Source organism: Paroedura picta, chromosome 13 (genome assembly GCF_049243985.1).
Source record: "Paroedura picta isolate Pp20150507F chromosome 13, Ppicta_v3.0, whole genome shotgun sequence".
In the NCBI taxonomy this organism is placed as follows: Eukaryota; Metazoa; Chordata; class Lepidosauria; order Squamata; family Gekkonidae; genus Paroedura; species Paroedura picta.
In genome coordinates, this window is record NC_135381.1 from 33,908,185 (window position 1) to 33,926,120 (window position 17,936).

The 17,936-nt window shown below is 45.6% G+C and overlaps 1 long non-coding RNA gene across 1 annotated transcript; it reads right to left on the minus strand.

Moving 5' to 3' along the window:
• Window positions 1-785: 785 nt before the first annotated feature.
• LOC143822646 (uncharacterized) lies at window positions 786-16,261 on the minus strand. The gene is made up of 3 exons (XR_013226223.1): window positions 16,190-16,261; window positions 5,889-6,008; window positions 786-1,224 (listed from the first exon to the last, which is right to left on the minus strand). It is a non-coding gene; the product is annotated as an uncharacterized LOC143822646 (long non-coding RNA).
• Between the last annotated feature and the right edge of the window lie 1,675 nt (window positions 16,262-17,936).

The following is a 17,936-nucleotide window of genomic DNA, read 5'->3' on the forward strand; positions in this document are numbered from 1 at the left end:
TGTTTGTTTTTTGTCATTTATCCATGTGTGAAAACGCTCTGAATTTGTGCAATCGTGCGTGATATATGTTGATGTTTTAAAATTGTATAGATGCACATGAAATGAAATAAATATTGGCATTTTAATATTTAATATATTCTGCTACTTCTCAACCTTTTAGGTTCCTATCACAGTTAAAAAAGCATCTTGTGAGTTATTCTTCTTAAAAATGTAATTCTCTCCCTTCTGTTGCTCCTTTTAGTTGTGTTAAGGGTTTTGTTTTTTGTTTTTAACAGTAAATGCTTAGTTTTGCTTCAAATGATTGTGCCAGATAGATTTGTACTGAGTGCTGTACTGAATGTTGATTTTTTAAAAAATTTACTTCTTTCTGCAATGCTGGTTTGATTTTTACAGTGTAGGGCATCAGAATCTCAGAATTAATAACAATAGCAACAACAACAATAATAATGCATGTATTTTTATAGCCTGCCACTTGATTGCTACTGCAATTTCTCATTGTGTTTTTTTAAAACAATAAATGCTTGGTTTTGCTTTCAATGATTGTACCAGATATATTTGTACTGAGTGCTGTACTGAATGTTGATTTTTTAAATTTATTTATTTGTTTTTGCAATGCTGGGCTCATTTTTATAAAATGTGTGGGGCATCAGAATCTCAGAATGAATAACAATAATAACAATAACACAATAAAATCAGAGTCCAGTCGCACCTTTAAGACCAACAAAGACTTATTCAAGGCGTGAGCTTTCGAGTGCAAGCACTCTTCCTCAGACTAACACTCTGCTTGCACTCGAAAGCTCACGCCTTGAAAATAACAATAATAATAATGCATGTATTTTTGTAGCCTGCCACTTGACTGCTACTGCAATTTCTCATTGTCGTTGCTACAAGAGCATAACATAAACAGTCCTCAAAGCATTAGGAGTGGCTGTCGAACGCTGTAATGGAACGGGAATAGGGTTGTATAGATACAGGTGTATCGTCTTCCTTTGCGTCTCCCAACCATACCCTGACCTTTTCTCCATGAGGGTCGTCAAGCCTGTGCTGCTGCCTGTTATTTGTTCTATTTCTGGTGGCCTCGTTTTTTTTTTCTACAAACACCTGAAGAACGTGCGCAAAACCATCTGAACAGAAAGGACGGCTCTTCCTATCAGTGGCCGCAACAGCAGTTCTCGACCTCCTTGAAACGACAAGTCCTTCTGCTGACGTCACCTCCCAGCATTGCTGTACAAGAAAAAGAGCTGGATTTTTTACGCTGCTTTATACTACCCAGGGGAGCCTCAACACAGTTTACAATCACCTTCCCTCCCTCTCCCCATAACGGACACCCTGTGAGGTAGCTGAGGCTGAGAGCTCTGAGAGAACTGTGACTGGCCCAAAGCCACCCAGCTGGCTGCAGGAGTGGGGAATCAAACTCAGTCCTCCAGATTAGAAGCTGCTGCCCTTAACCACTACAGCATTCTGGTATTAAGAGGCTTACTGTCTTGGGATGGGGAGGTTCCCTTTACTCAGCATGGCTAGTAGCTGCTAGTGGACCTCTCCTCCATCAGTCCCTCTGTCCCCCTTATACTTACAGCTAACTGCATGTCCACAATAAATTCCACAATATAATTACCCATTAAATCATGGTCTACCTTGAACCACCAGAATGCTCCTGAAATATTTCTCCTTTTTTTCTAAGACTGCAGATCCAGCTTAAAGAACTCTAGGTTGACATCATAAAACCTGACCTATTAGATGATGAGTTGGAGGTTTCTCCTGGATGTTAACAAGTCCACAAGATGAAAGCAGGAGAACCAAAGGCATTCAAAAGGGAAAAGGGAGGCTCCTGAAGCTTGCTTTTCCCGCCACCCCCAACCTTTTACTGCTGCACCTTTACAATTTTGACATTTGAGTCTCTGTGTAACATTATCGAATTCCCCTAGACTGAATATTCCAAAGGGATGTTATTTATGAACTACGTATTGTGAGACCAGAGGCCTGCAGCCAAAGCATTTTGTTTCTTAGTTCAAAATCATTAAGAAAATTCCAGACACACTCATATGGCTCTTATTTAGCAGCTTCTAGCCTTTGAATCTGGCTTTTCTGTCTGGGGATGGGGGGGGGGGGGGTTGAGGAAGCTCACCAAGGATTTCCAAGCAATGTTTCCTGGTCACTTGGGGAGGTTTTTCCTTAGAATCAGCTTTTTCCCTTTCTGCAGTCATCAAGACCCCAGCCTCAAGCAGTGATAGTAGCCATTCTGCACACATTGGATAATGCAGGGGTAGTCAACCTGTGGTCCTCCAGATGTTCATGGACTACAATTCCCATGAGCACCTGGCAGGGGCTCATGGGAATTGTAGTTCATGAACATCTGGAGGACCACAGGTTGACTACCCCTGGGATAATGCACTTTCTGTGCACTTTAGAAGAAGAGTTTCCTCTTTTGCACAGGAAAATACAGATGCAAAAGCATGCTGAAAGTGCATTATCCAGCGTGTGTGGAATAGGGACACTGTTTAAGAAGAAAGATGCCAGAGTGTTGTGGCAACCCAGAGGCCCAGCAACTGAGGCTGTGGAGAAGCAAAGTCCCATGGACAACCAGGCTACTGAGCCAAGCTTGGGCAACCCAGAGCCCCCAAGGACTCAAACACTCTTAAGGAAGTGCCCCATCCTGTTCACCAACCATCCTGATCTCCCTCCTCTCTCAGCAGAGATTCAATCCGTTTGTGTCCAGAAAAGCTCCAGAAAAGAATGTGATACAAATTTAAAATGTCCCCTCCTCATTTTATTTATTTATTTGTGTACTTAGATTTTTATGCCGCCCTTCCCTACGGCTCTGGGAGGTTTACATAAAACATTTTGGAACATTTACATAGAACACTATCAAAATCAATATAACAGTATAACAATAACAACAACACACCAACTAGAACCACTAGAACAGCACTTCAACAATAACTTTGACACACCCTTGGTAGGTTCGACCTCTCAGTCGGGGGGGGGGGACCTGTTATGGGTCAGTTGGCCCCACCAAATGCCTGGTGGAAGAGCTCCTTTTTGCAGGCCCTGTGGAATTGTGGAAGTTCCGGCAGTGCCCTGATTTCTTCGGGGAGCTCGTTCCACCAGGAGGGGACCAGGACCGAGATGGCTCTGGCCCTTGTTGAGGTCCGACGTGCCTCTTTAGGGCCAGGAATCTGCAGCCAGTTGGAGGTGGTGGAGCGTAGAGCTCTTCTGGGGGTATAGGCAGGGAGGCGGTCTCTCAGATACACTGGGCCCAGTGGAGCCTGGGAAAGAGAACCATCAGAGCCATCAGATAAGGCCTCACGGTCAAATAGGAGAGAGTGAACATTTCTTTTTTAGAGTACCCAAACATTATGTTTTTCTTTGCAATCAGCAGCTGGGCAGGAAGCTGATCCAGATCAGGACTAACTTCAGGGGAAGGGGTCTTAAACACTTCCTGTGCTGTTTTACCAACCTGAAAATGCCCTATCAATCTGTTTCTTGCCTGTCAGACCAAATTCATGGTCTATGGTTCACACTAAGAGAGAAATCATTACCTTTATCAGACTGTTTCAAAAAGGTACAAGGGAGATGAATTATATTCCACCTTTTTCACACTGTTCTGATCCAAATCTCTCTCTCCAAGTCTCCCTCTCTCACACACACACACACACAAACACACACACACACGGCTGTTGTATATGAAGAAAATTTCTGGGAGCACTTAACTCCAAACACCTGGCATCCCTTCTACTTTTATCCAGTGGAAGTGACTTGCTGTCTGGATACCCCAGGGTCCTGCAGAGCTCACCTAGAAAAACCCTCTTATTTTCCTGCTCCCTAGTAATTTTTGTGCTTCTAGTCTTGTGTTGGACATCCTCTTGGCCAACATCTTCCTGCTTTCTTCTGAGCCAGGCCCAAAGAAACTGCACGGGCTCTGGAGGTTGTGATCTGCTAAGCCTATACAATAACCAGAAGCCACACTTAACGAAAGCTAGGGCTTACCTGGCTGTAGTCTCCCCACCCACCCCCAAACGTGTTCTTGGAACTCAACCCTAGGTCATGTTGAATAATGCCAAGGACTACTGACTATCTCATTTTTTTATCTTACCCTTCTGTGCAGCTCAAAGTACCATGCATAGCTCATACTTCCTTACAACCACTCTATGACCGTTTATGCCCTGGGAACTTCACTGCCCCAGCTCCCATGCAGGAGCACAAATCGGGGGCGGATGAGGCACACCAGGCCAAATTGGTGTAGTGGTTAGGAGTGTGGACTTCTAATCTGGCATGCTGGGTTCAATTCTGCGCTCCCCCACATGCAACCAGCTGGGTGACCTTGGGCTCCCCACGGCACTGAGAAAACTGTTCTGACTGAGCAGGAATATCAGGGCTCTCTCAGCCTCACCCACCCCACAGGGTGTCTGTTGTGGGGAGAGGAATGGGAAGGCCGCTTTGAGCCTCCTTCAGGTAGGGAAAAGCGGCATATAAGAACCAACTCTTCTTCTTCTTCTTCTTCTTCTTCTTCTTCTTCTTCAAATGCTCCCCCAGGTGGGTAAAGGAAGAGGCGGGGCAACCTGCCACGACTAAAACTCCAGCCTGCAGCCCAGCATGAAACCTCCAGTGCGTAAACGGTCTTTGAGGCAGATTAGGGTGAGAGAAAGTGACTGGCACTCAGAAAAAGTCATGGCTGAGGGAGAATTAGAACTTGGGTCTACGCAGTCGTCATACAGCTCTCAAATCACTACCCTGCACACACACACTGAGAAAACACAACCACCTCGTGTGCATTTCTCAAATACTGAGCTGTCTTCTCTCATGAGAGCACACTCAGCATCCCCATAAATGATACAAAACATTTTGCAGGCCTTGAGCTAGGATTTGTCTTTCAAAAATCAGCACAGGCATTTCCAGTAGATGAGACTGAAAGTGCATTTCAGACTCATAAGGGCTTTTTAAAATTATTATTTTTTATAACAGTGAAGCCAAAAAACGAAACCCTGAACATTTGAACCTGGTTCAAGCTGCGGTAAGTGCTGTTTGCACACCAGCAGAAGAAATTCAAAGTCAGCTGAATAGAACAGTAGTGAATATTGCTTAGAAATGGCCTGAGGCAGGAGAAATTTTGCCTCACCTCTTGTCCAACATAATTGTTTCTATGACTTCAGCAGGTTCTGCTAAGTAATAGCCCTTTCGGCCCACACTGACATTCTATTATTAATCATTTATTTTGTGTACAAGTACTCTCATAATTTTTAGTTCATTTCTCCTCTCTAATAACCAACATGAAGGGTTTATTACTATTAATATTGTGCTGACTGAGAAAGACACTAAAAAAATATGGATTTCCACTCAGGTGAAATTTGAACCCAGGTCTTCCCCACACCTCATTCAGTTCCTTCACTATATCCCTGTGAGTCATCATACCTTCAGTCAATGAATTTCATGGCACACAGTTTCTTCTTTGACAATCCTAGTTTTCTTCCACCTGACTGGGGCAGGTAGTGCTTCGAAAAAACTTAAGAGGCATTATCTTTGCATCTGCAGACAGAAATCTCCTGCCTATCCCATAGCAGCTGTGGTAATCAACATTGATGCATTTCTGACTACTAGCAGTCTTCAAATTAGGACAGAATCTTCTTCAATTGGTTCAACCATGTGAACGAAGAGGCTCCCACTACATACAGGAGGGTTCTCTTCTTTTCAGACTTACATTCCTGGCTGCCACCTGGAAACTCATGTTCCCCAATCAAAGCCTGGTTCAAAAGTTTCAAACAGAGGGAAAAAATCTTTCCCAACTCAATGGGCATTTCCGCACAGTGGCCGAAATGGCAAGATGCCTGCAACCTGCAATAGCATGATATTAAGGGCATTTCCGCACCCTTTAAATGTATTGAAATTCTCACCTTAGGTAGTTGTTATATTCCGGCCCCTCCATATGACGTCGCCAGCATGCAGCGTCTGGGCAGTAACCAGCTGGCTACATCCTCCATTTTAAAGAGCTTCTCTGGGAATCCCAAAACATCCTGGAGCAACAAACAGGCAGACAAGTGTGCAGGCGAAACTAGAAATATTATTCCTAAAGTTGTAGCACAAAGCATGCCTCTCTAAAGCTCCCCCCCTCCCCTCCCAAAATAAATTGGGAATAAGATTATTTTTTTAAATTAACAAGACTCATGATTCCATAAGGGGAAGTATTCAAAAAGTGCTATGCACCTATGATTAAATGCATAGGCATAGCAATGGATAGGTATGCATTTTAAAAAAATTAGCAAGCATCACGGGACCTTTAAAGCATGGAGAAAGGGGATTGTCTGCCTGGCTTGATTGACTGGTGGAAGAGAGTCTGTATAAACTGCATTGCTCTCTTCTGCCATTTCCAGAAGCACTTCTGGAGAGTGACAAGCATGAAAAGGCGACAGAGAAGAGCGAGACAGCAAAAAGGTGAAGAGGGGCCGGGAGGTGCGATTATATTTAGCGTTACACCATTCAGCTGGTGAAATGCTATTTTTACCGATGTGCAGAAATGCCTTAAATCATGCTATCCCTCCTCTCCACACTTCAGTGCCTTCCTGCCTTACCTTTCACCTTCACACATGCTGTGCAAACAGCAAACGAGAGAGCAAGGCGCTATTTCAATCACCACTGCTCGGCCTGTCAATCAACGGAGCCAACCAATTGGTGGTTTATTGGTCTCACCCCCCCCCTTTTTAATTTGAGACTTGCATGTAGCAATGCAAAAAGTAGCTTTCTCACAAGTCTAGTAATCAAGGTAAGCACACCAAGCTTCAGCTTTCCTGAGAGCCAGTTTGGTGTAGTGGTTAGGAGTGCGGACTTCTAATCTGTCATGCCAGGTTCGATTCTGCACTCCCACACATGCAACCAGCTGGGTGACCTTGGGCTCGCCACGGCACTGATAAAACTGTTCTGACCGGGCAGTAATATCAGGGCTCTCTCAGACTCACCTACCCCACAGGGTGTCTGTTGTGGGGAGAGGAATGGGAAGGCGACTGTAAGCCGCTTTGAGCCTCCTTTGGGTAGGGAAAAGCAGCATATAAGAACCAACTCTTCTTCTTCTTCTTCTTGTGTCATGACTATGTTGACATCCACACTGGCAAGCAAATTAACATGTCCCAAATACCTTAGATCTATAGGAGACAGATAGACAGCTAATGTGATCTGCCCAAAACCTTTGGGGTGATGAGGGTAACAATCATATACAAATCATATACAATATTTTTTTAAGCAATTAAATAAATAAAACATTCTGTCTTTGGCCAGCTTTGGAGCAAAAGAATTGTCACCAGGGATGGTGCTCCAAGGAGCGAAGGCTGTCATCGTCTTTTAAGCATTCCCTTCCACAGGCCTGTCATTTGCATGAGATATTCATTGCTCTTTACATGTAACAAGGCCCTTAAAATTCAACAGCATCCTTGACTGACATTAGGAAGCAAAGATTTACCTCTGGCCATACATTAGGCATCAAGAGAAAAGTATTGTAAGGGACTCAAGAAACGACGGCACATCACTCCCGTTATGTCCCCCTCGTCCGCCTTGCACATAACGAGCCTCCACAAATCACAGTGAAAGCAAAGCCAGAGAGAGAGAGAGAGGGAGAGGGAGAGAACCCACTTCTCTTGCCTGCAAAAAGAGCATGCACTTATGCGCAAATGTGCCAGAGGGTGTGAGCAGCGCAGTTCGCAACCTTCAAACTACGCTAGCACTAAGCTCGTTAGACCAGAGGGATTCAGATGATGGGGGGTGGAGGGAAGAGTGCATCTTTTTCTGAGGAGCCGCCTGCCATCCAAACAATGCTGCATGCTCAAAGAGAATTAAAAGCAGCTCGGGGTATTGCTCACTTGTCAACTTCCATCGTAATTGGACAACACAATATGACACTTCAGCATCTGCTGGAAGCTGCGGGGAGAAGGGGGGGCCCACACATACATGCACCTTCTCCATCAAAATTCCACTAAACTTTCCAGGGGATTTGTGAACGGGTTGATGATAACCGTAACTGGGGGCAGAGAAAAAGAGAGCCGGCTACGAGAGCTGCGTGTCACGCATTCTCAATCGAAGCACTGGGAAGAATCAAACCCTTTAGTCAGCCGTTTTGGCAGCTTTCGGGATCTGGCCACAATCGAGTACGATATAGAAGTACTCAATCACCTCGTCGGAAGCCTGGTTTCATCCGTTGAGGACAGCCGGCATGTGTGAAAAGTTATTTCTTTAATATTGCGGCTAGATTAAAGGAGCAGAGGGTTAACAATGACTAATGGAAGGATGCTGAACCTCCTTGGACCAGAGGGACGCGGGATCTGGGATGAAGGCAAAAGAAGAGGAGATTACTGTTGTTAGTATTGTGCACAATGATGATGATTATTGCCATTGTTTACATCAGGGATCCTCAACCTGTGGTCCTCCAGATGTTCATGGACTGCAATTCCCATGAGCCCCAGCCATCAAATGCTGGCAGGGGCTCATGGGAACTGTAGTCCGTGAACATTTGGAGGACCACAGGTTGACTACCCCTGGTTTACATAGTGCCAGCAGTGTTCAAAGCCAGGGGTAGTCAACCTGTGGTCCTCCAGATGTTCATGGACTACAGTTCCCATGAGCCGCTGCTAGCATTTGCTGGCAGGGGCTCATGGGAATTGTAGTCCATGAACATCTGGAGGACCACAGGTTGACTACCCCTGTTCAAAGCCACTTTCCAGAATGACGAATGGGAGACAAATACGTCCTGTGGCACTTAGGCCTGATTTGAATGTGAGGCTGTCGGGACAAAAGAAATAGGCTGCCCAACTTTGTTATGTGAACAGCAACCCAATGAAACTGAGCCATCAGCCACAATGCATCTGCACATCAGAGATCCACAGTCTGGCCAGGCGTCGGACTGGCTCGCTAAGGTCGCTTTGTAGCTACTTGCCACCCAGCCTGAGGATATAGTGATGGCCAAAGCATTGACAAATAGATTCATTGGGGACAGGTCTATCAGTGGCTACTAGCCACACTGGCTGAGGGAAACCTCCATGTTCAGAGGCAGTCAACGTCTGAGTCCCAGGGACAGGAAACAACATTAGGTAAGTCCTCAGCTTCTATGTTCTGTTGTTGGCCTTCCAGAGGAACTGGGCTGGGGCATCACATGAGACAAGCTGCAACCTCTAGATGGACCCTCACTGGTTGGATCCAGCAGGGCTCTCCTGATGTTCTCATGATAAAAATATTAATCTTTCTTACAAGAGCCAGCTTGGAGTAGTGGTTAGGAGTGCGGACTTCTAATCTGGCGGGCCGGGTTTGATTCCGTATTCCCCCACATGCAGCCAGCTGGGTGACCTTGGGCTCGCCACAGCACTGAGAAAACTGTTCTGACCAAGCAGGAATATCAGGGCTCCTTTAGCCTCACCTACCTCACAGGGTGTCTGTTGTGGGGAGAGGAAGGGAAGGCAATTGTAAACCGCTTTGAGACTCTGATAGAGCTGTTCAGACCGAGCAGTAATATCAGAGCTCTCTCAGCCTCCCTTACTTCACAGGGTGTCTGTTGTGGGTAGAGGAAGGGAAGGCGATTGGAAGCCACTTTGAGACTCCTTCAAGTAGAGAAAAGCAGCATATAAGAACCAACTCTTCTTCTTCTTCAACTTTATTGCAAACATTACTGGTCACTGGACTGCACACTGTATGGTTAAATCTATCATCAGGCCCGTTTAATCAGCCTCAGGGAGGGATTGTTGGATTGGTCCTAGTAGGGTTGCCAGGTCTGGGTTGGGAAATACTAGATACTTGGGGGATAACAAACTGTGTGGAGCACAGTTTGACTCTAAGGTCAGTGTGGACACCTTTTGAATTCACAAAAAGAACACTGTATAAACGCTAAAAATTACGTTTGTGTGCATTTAACTAGAAAGTTCTGTTGTAAGTATTGACTGAATTTCAGAGAGACAGATACTGGAGGATTATAAGATAACACGGTTCCAGTTATGTAAGACAGGGTAGTCAACCTGTGGTTCTCCAGATGTCCACGGACTACAATCCCCATGAGCCACTGCCAGGAAATGCTGGCAGGGGCTCATGGGAATTGTAGTCCGTGGACATCTGGAGGACCACAGGTTGAGTACCCCTGAGGCATGGAAACATCAGGGGAGATTGTGCAGAAAATATTTAACCCCTTGCCTTGCATTAAAGGTAAAGGTATCCCCCTGTGCAAGCACCGAGTCATTTCTGACCCTTGGGGTGATGCCTTCCAGCGTTTTCATGGCAGACTCAGTACAGGGTGGCCTTCCCAGTGCCTTGCATTAGTGGCTGCCATTTGAGTGAAATGTATCCCATTCATGTCTGCAAAAAACAGCAGGAGGGTTTCTTTGCCCTCCCTGCCGTGAAAAGAGTTCACACTGCTATAGCAATTGGGCTTTTGTCTTCCTCACTTCCCTCCTTGCAAATAAAGTTGAATGGGATGCAGCAATATGCATGACATTTTCTGGTGACATCTCTTGACGTTGACACCACAAGCCGTGTCTTCAAAAAGTTGTTTTAATGCTTTTTAAAAAAAATAGTGGCTTTTCATCCAAAATATTTGCAAGTAGGCCACCTGGGACCTTGATGAGACTGACCCATAGCTCAGAAGAAGAGGACATTGTGTCTGGAAAGGGCCAGCGGAAGAGCCCTGCACAGATCTCGAGTTACTATTGCCCGTGGGAAGATCATCTTTAGGGAGAAGATCCAGTGGAGCTTCACACATAACCCACCCTACCTTCTACAAGCTCAGATCAGTCTCCATTACTTGATTTATCCTCACAATCACCCTGTGAGGTAGGTAGGGCTGCCAACTCTGGAAATTCCTGGATATTTGGAGATATCTGAGGAAGACAAGTCTTAGGACTGGGAGAGACCTCAGCAGAATATAATAGTGGAAGAAGAAGAAGAAGAAGAAGAAGAAGAAGAAGAAGAAGAAGAAGAAGAAGAAGAAGAAGAAGAAGAAGAAGAAGAAGAAGAAGAAGAAGAAGAAGAAGAAGAAGTTGGTTTCTCTACCAGGAGTCTAAAAGCAATTTACAATCGCCTTCCCTTCCTCTCCCCACAACAGACACCCTGTGAGGCTGATGGGGCAGAGAGAGCTCTGACAGTACTGCTCAGTCAGGACAGCTTTATCATTGCTGTGACCAGCTCAAGGCCACCCAGCTGGCTGCATGTGGAGGAGCAGGGAATCAAACCCTGGTCACCAGATTAGATGCTGCTACTCCTAACGACTACACCACACTGGAGCCCAACTTCCAAAACCGCCATTTTCTCCAGGGGAATTTATCACTGTAATATGAAAATCAGGTGTGATCCTGAGAGGTCTCCAATCACTGTCTGGAGGTTGACAACCCAGGTGATATATTAAGCAGAGAGAGAATGCTACCCAGTGATTTCCCATAGCATAGTCAGGTTTCGAACCCAGATCTCTTAGAGCTCAGTCCAGCACTCTTGGCTGGCATTCTTACCATTAGATTTCTGATCTGATTAAGGAAGCCGTTCCCCCCATGCTATTAGCATTTCTTTAAAAAAAAAAAACCCCAAATTGAATAATCTCAATCCCAAATCTGTGGAAGGATAGTGTATTATGAAAGCAAAAGATACATTTACAATGAGAAACAATTTAAAATAATATGCAATTTGATAAAGAATTAGAAGTTGAATCATAAGACTCTATATCATCTATTGGTTCCTTCTTATAATGAATTCTTGTTTTGAATTATGGTGCGGTAATATTTTTGATGATAGTTTAAATGATAATATGCAAAAATTGATATAATAATGAATCTTTATTCTTGTAGCCTGCCCTTCTGTTAGCCTTTGTCTGTTTAGCAAGAGTCCGCTGCTGTCTGTCAGAAAAGGGGTGAGTGTTTATTGACCCTAACTGCTAGTGGGAAGAGGCCATAGTGGGCGACGTGGTTTGCTTCTTGGCATGCAAAGTGTTTACCGGCCATTGCGTATGTGCTTGCTTCCCACGTCTGCAACTAAAAATGGAAGAGAAGGTTATCTGCTTCCACCCCTTCATCCCAGAAGAAGAAGAGAACTGCTTTAGGCAGGAGAGAGATCCATCTCAGACTTCAACCGCGTAGCAGCTAAGGTGTAGAGTTCCTTTATGAGCTATTGGAAGCCATGTTCTTCTTGTTTTATTCCCAAATTCTCCTACCCTGGTAGCCTAGTGAAATATCCTTTTTATACTATAACACTGCCTTATAGAGCCAGTTTGGTGTAGTGGTTAGGAGTGCGGACTCCTAATCTGGCAAGCCGGGTTCGATTCTGCGCTCCCCCACAGGCAGCCAGCTGGGTGACCTTGGGCTTGTCACGGCACTGATAAAACTGTTCTGACCGAGCAGTGATATCAGGGCTCTCTCAGCCTCACCCACCCCACAGGATGTCTGTTGTGGTGAGAGGAAAGGGAAGGTGATTGTAAGCCGCTTTGAGCCTCCTTCGGGTAGGGAAAAGCAGCATATAAGAACCAACTCTTCTTCTTCTTCTTCTTCTTCTTATCTGGTCTCATCATTTATATATTAACCCTGATAATATTTTTACACAAAACAATTTCCTGTGAGGCTAAGGGTGGGAAACATCAACAGTAAAATACAGTTATAAATAACATTAAGACATGTTTTGAATTAAGTTGAATTAAGAACATTTTACAGTCCATACCTCTGCCAATTAATATAATAATCGAAAAGGATTTCTTTCGTCAGGTGTAGAAGTAATAAGCTATTTAATGGAATAAGTTGTGATAATGGACGTCTTGATACAGTGGTAAGCATAGCAGTACACCTCTTGTTAAATTGTTAAGATTTGGATGAGAAAGAGCCAGAGAGTGTCTTTTTGGTCTTGCAGGAGAGCATCTTGGGCTCAAAGATGATGCATACATATTTTGTGGGCTTAAGCAAGGCCACAGCTTTATTGTTAACTCCGCAGGAGTGTTGCCACAGCATGGGAGAGGGAGACTAACTTGTAGCCACCTGACCACAAGAACCCAGACCCCAGCGCTGTCTTGGAGCCCACCCTGTTCTCCCTCTGGGAACATGGGTCCCCTTGCCGCTAGGATCCCTTCCAAAGGAAGCATCCAGCGGTACCCTGGAGCCCACTTGGTTCCCCAGTCGGGAACACACGCCCCCTTGCCACTGGATTCCTATCATAGGGAAGCATGTTACCTGTGGTGCCAAGTGGAAGTGCAGACTTCCCTGTGACCCCCCCCCCCCCCCAAGCCACCTGGCACAGTAAACCTTGGGGTGCCAAGGTGACGTGTATACCTACCTTGGTTCCATCCCAAGCTACATGGCACTGCAAGCGCCATGCCTCCCCTGCTGGGTTGGCCCTGTTCAGAGACCTGCCACCTCATAAGGAGGCCCCATACCTGGGGAGTCCGATGCGCAGACCGAACTTCTCCCAAAACTGGCTCCATCCCATGCTGAACCACCACCAGAAAGAACCTCCATAAGCTTTGTTCCCATCAACACTCTGAAATCCTCAGCAAATTTCCTGCAGGGACCAAGCTCCCCATTAGCACGATACATGGCCCAGCCCAACCATTGGGCTCACTGCCTCGCTGCCACCCCTGTTCTTGAGGTGCCACTCTGGGTGATAGATGGGTAAGCTACCGCACTCTCAAGCTCCGTGGAGCATTCCCCCACGCATCTTCTTCACCGCCCAGCTCCTCCACTTCTTCTGCAGGTTAGTCTTCACCGCTATTTATTGTATTACACAATGTATTTGTTGTTGTTGTTGTTAGGCGCGAAGTCGTGTCCGACTCATCGCGACCCCATGGAGAATGAACGCAGTGTCTAACAGTCCTTAATTTGATATGTATTTTTTTTTCTTTTCCGTTTGTCTAGTTCCTTTATTTTTAACATGGAAAAGATAAAACAAATTGAATCATCTCTTCTCCTTTGTCAGAGTTACCAGGCTGTAGTCAGCAACCCCCTGGGAAAACTCAAGGCATGAGGACTGGTGTGGTGATGTCGTGCTGGCACATGAGCTATTTTCCTTCCACTTCCTCCTGCTGGCACTTCAGGCACCAGTGGGCAAAATGCAGGGGTACTGTAAGAAAGATGCTTCTGTCTGTAGCTTTGGAGAGTGGAAGATTCCCTGCAGGGCTCACAGCCTAGCTCAGCGTAGGGCAGTTCCCTGCGTTCCTTTCTCCTCCCGGGATAATCGCTGTCCTTTTGTGCACTATCATCGTTTCAATAGGGTTTGCACACACCATAATCCCAGTGGAAAGTTGCCCTAAAGGAGCATCCCAACAGCTCTCTCTCGAGCCTCAGAGGGAACACGAATGCCGTGCCATGCGGTAAACATGATGTTTGAAAGCACCTTCAGAAATTGTTTCAGGATCCATTGGGCCTAATTATTCTGTTGACAGTATTCTAGCCATCTCTAAAGTTAATCCCTGCAAAGCCAACGAAATTATCTCTGGTCGGAGGAACTTAACGTAATCGTACTGTGACCCCAATTGGAACTGTATTTATAATCTGATCTGAAGTCTATTTACTCAGAAGTAAATCCCTTGTGCTAATAGGCCTGCACTCAATCGTGTACACACAAAGGTTTACATATTTCAGTGGGACAGTGTGTAGGACTAAAGCATTAGCCAGACATCCCATTTCATTCAATAGCCTCTACTTTGAAGTTAATGCAGGTGGAATTTCAGTTCTGGACCACAATCCTATGCACTCTGTGCTCAGGAGTAAATCCACTGAATTCAATAGGGATTTTCTTCAAAGTAAGCATGCGCGATATCTAACTGTAGAACAATCCTACTTGACAGTATTTCCCATTGACCTGAATGGCACTCCCTCCAAGTAAACAACTATAGGATCCATCCATAGGATCCAAACTGGACAGCCAGCTTGGTGTAGTGGTTAGGAGCTGCATGTCGGAGAGTGGGGAGAGTGGGGAATCAAACCCGGCTCACCAGGTTAGAAGTTCATGTGTTCTTATCCCTGGTTGCTCACTGGTTGCTCACTGATGGGATGCGTGATTTAGGGTGGTAAATCCAGTTTGGGTTGAGTTTTTACAGTCCTGTAAATGAAACATGAAAGAGCCTCTTGTGGCGCAGAGTGGTAAGGCAGCAGACATGCAGTCTGAAAGCTCTGCCCATGAGGCTGGGAGTTTGATCCCAGCAGCCGGCTCAAGGTTGACTCAGCCTTCCATCCTTCCGAGGTCGGTAAAATGAGTACCCAGCTTGCTGGGGGGTAAACGGTAATGACTGGGGAATTGAGTCTGCCATGAAAACGCTAGAGGGCGTCACCCCGAGGGTCAGAAATGACTCGGTGCTTGCACAGGGGATACCTTTACCTTTAAATGAAACATAAGAATTATCACCTGTATGCATGTGTGTATTCACATAAGCTGGGCTGGTTTCCCGCCCTAGTCACCCAAGCAGCTGTTGATGGCACCACACAGGCAGGGGACAGAGACATGGAACATGGGATAAATGTGGTTAGTGCCTGTCATTTCCTCCCTTTACAACTATGACCTGGGCTTCAAGGAAGGTCCTTCCTCAGCTGGGATAGCACATGAGGAAGCATGCCTCTGTTATGCGTGCCTCTCTACCCCAAGAGGTTGCAGAATGATTTATTACCTGGACTTCCTCTCCATCCTGCCTCAGTCCCCACTCAGACGGCATGAAAGATGGTAACTGACAGCTCTAGCCAGCCTTGTGTAAGTGAGCAGGATTGCACAACTAAGAATCTGTCTGAAATCTTACCTAGAATCAGTTCCCTTGCTTTTCCTTCTTCCTCCAGCATCCACATAATCACTCAGCCCCATTTGCAAATAGGGGATTTATCGCTTTCAAACAAGGGGAGGGGACAACCCATTTGCAATTCTCCCGGCTCTTCCCACCCTGCAAAGGCAACTTTCGCTTTATTGCCACGTGTCTACAATCTTTCGAGCTTCTTTTTTTAAAAAAAACCATCCTGAGCTCTGGCAGGTATTAATGCGAGCTGCTCTGTCAGTGGCAGTAAAGAGGGCGAGACCGTCTCTCCCATGGCCCATCAACGCCCAGAATCACTTCCAATAATTACAGCTCCACTCCTTGCAAAGTAAACACTCTGCTAATATAGCCAAATAAATCTCTCTTCCTTGCCCCCACTGCAAAACAAAAAAACAAGCAAAAAAACACCAATCTCAACTGCAAAGCCTTTCAAGAACAGCATCTATTTGCCAGCAAGCAATCCCTCACCTTTAAAGGTTCACTTCATAAAAGAGCCGTGCAGCTAGAAGGAGAGCTAGGATTCACGAGCTGATGAGCAGCAGGGTCTTGCAGCAGCTTCATTAAAAAGCAGCCTGTTAACACTTTCACGGCCAGCTTGGAATGAGATGTGATGGATGGAAGGCAGGCAGGCAGCCAGACGAACAAATAGCTGCTACTATCTATCCACTGATTACTTTCCTATGCGTTGATGGGCCTGTGCTGGAGGTACCAACTTCCAGGTGGGACCTGGACAGATCCTGGAATTACATCAGATCTCCACACTAGATTTCCCCTTAGGGTAAGGTGACCAGATTGTCCCACTTTGGGAGGGACATCTGGGGGTACCCGGCCACTTGTACTTATGTTGAAATTAAAATATATATATTACAATACTATTTTTGCATTCTATGTGTTCTATGAAACTTTTTGTTGCTCCCTATAGACCAAATTTTTAATCAAGAACCCCCCCCCCGGTCAATGGTGTCCCACTTTACCAATGTTAAAATGTGGTCATCGTACCTTAGGGTCACCAGCTCTGGGTTAAGAAATACCTGGAGACTTTAGGGGTGGAGCCAGGAGTGGGTGGGATTTGGGGTGGGGACCTCAGTGGAGTCTTATGCTAGGGAGTTGACCCTCCAAAGAAGCCATTTTCTCCAGGAAAACTGATCTCTGTCACCTGGAGACGAGCTGTTGAAAAAATATATATTGATGTCCCTTGAAAAAGCTACACAGCGAAACACCTTGGGATTTGTTTAATATTCTGGACATTAAGGAATCACTGAAGTCCGAAGACTCCTTAGAAGTCTGTTTATTATATTGTGACATTTGAGACACCATACTGGTATCCTAGACAGAGTCTGCACTTACTTTCTTTATTCCATTGTCAATCCTGTTGAATTCAGATCGATTTGAACTTGAGTCTTCCTCTCCCCCCACCCATTGAAACAGGAAAGTCTTCTGCACGTGGTTAGGGAGGCTCAGAAGGTGGGGGGAGCCAAGCCTCTTTCTTTCTTTTCTTGAAGGGGGGGGGAGAGGAGCCAGGCAGGGAGCCTCTTTCTTTTCTTGGAGGGGTGGGGGAGAGGATTGAAAAAGGCAGAGAAGGGAGAAAAAATCCAGGACCGACAGAAGTTGAGAGAAATTAGGGGCTTCTCCTTTAAGGCAAGTGTGTCACATGACCAGGTGTAGCCTATCAAAGGTTCTCTACCACGGAGCTTTCTTTCCCAATCTGGATGCTGAGGATTAAAAGCAGTCTGAGATATCGCACAATAAAGGTAGGGTCACTCCGGATCAATCCTTCTTGCTGCAGAAGGAAAATTTAAATCGCCCCAAATCCAAACGGAAATCGCATTCTGTGTAGAGGGCAGGGACTGAAGTGATCTGGGATTGGAATAAAAGCTCCGTGCAGTTTACACCCTAGTGCCCTATTACTTGCACTGTCCAGGACTAAACAAGGTGCTGAAGTGTTTCTGAGCCAAGAAATGGGAATAAGCTTGGGGCACGCTGCTTCAGGCACACCTCAAATAGCTCTCAGAACTTCATGAAGGAAATCATCTTCTTCTGATACTCTGACAACTGCAGATTTCTGCTGCAGGTGCTAACTTGGTCATCAGTATTATTCTATTACCTTCTTGATCGTTTCTTGCTGCAATTTTTTTTCTCGCAATTCTCACTCTTCAAGCTTCTGATGTTCTTTTTTTCAAGAGTGATCCCCCTTCATTCCAATGTTACTTCCTCG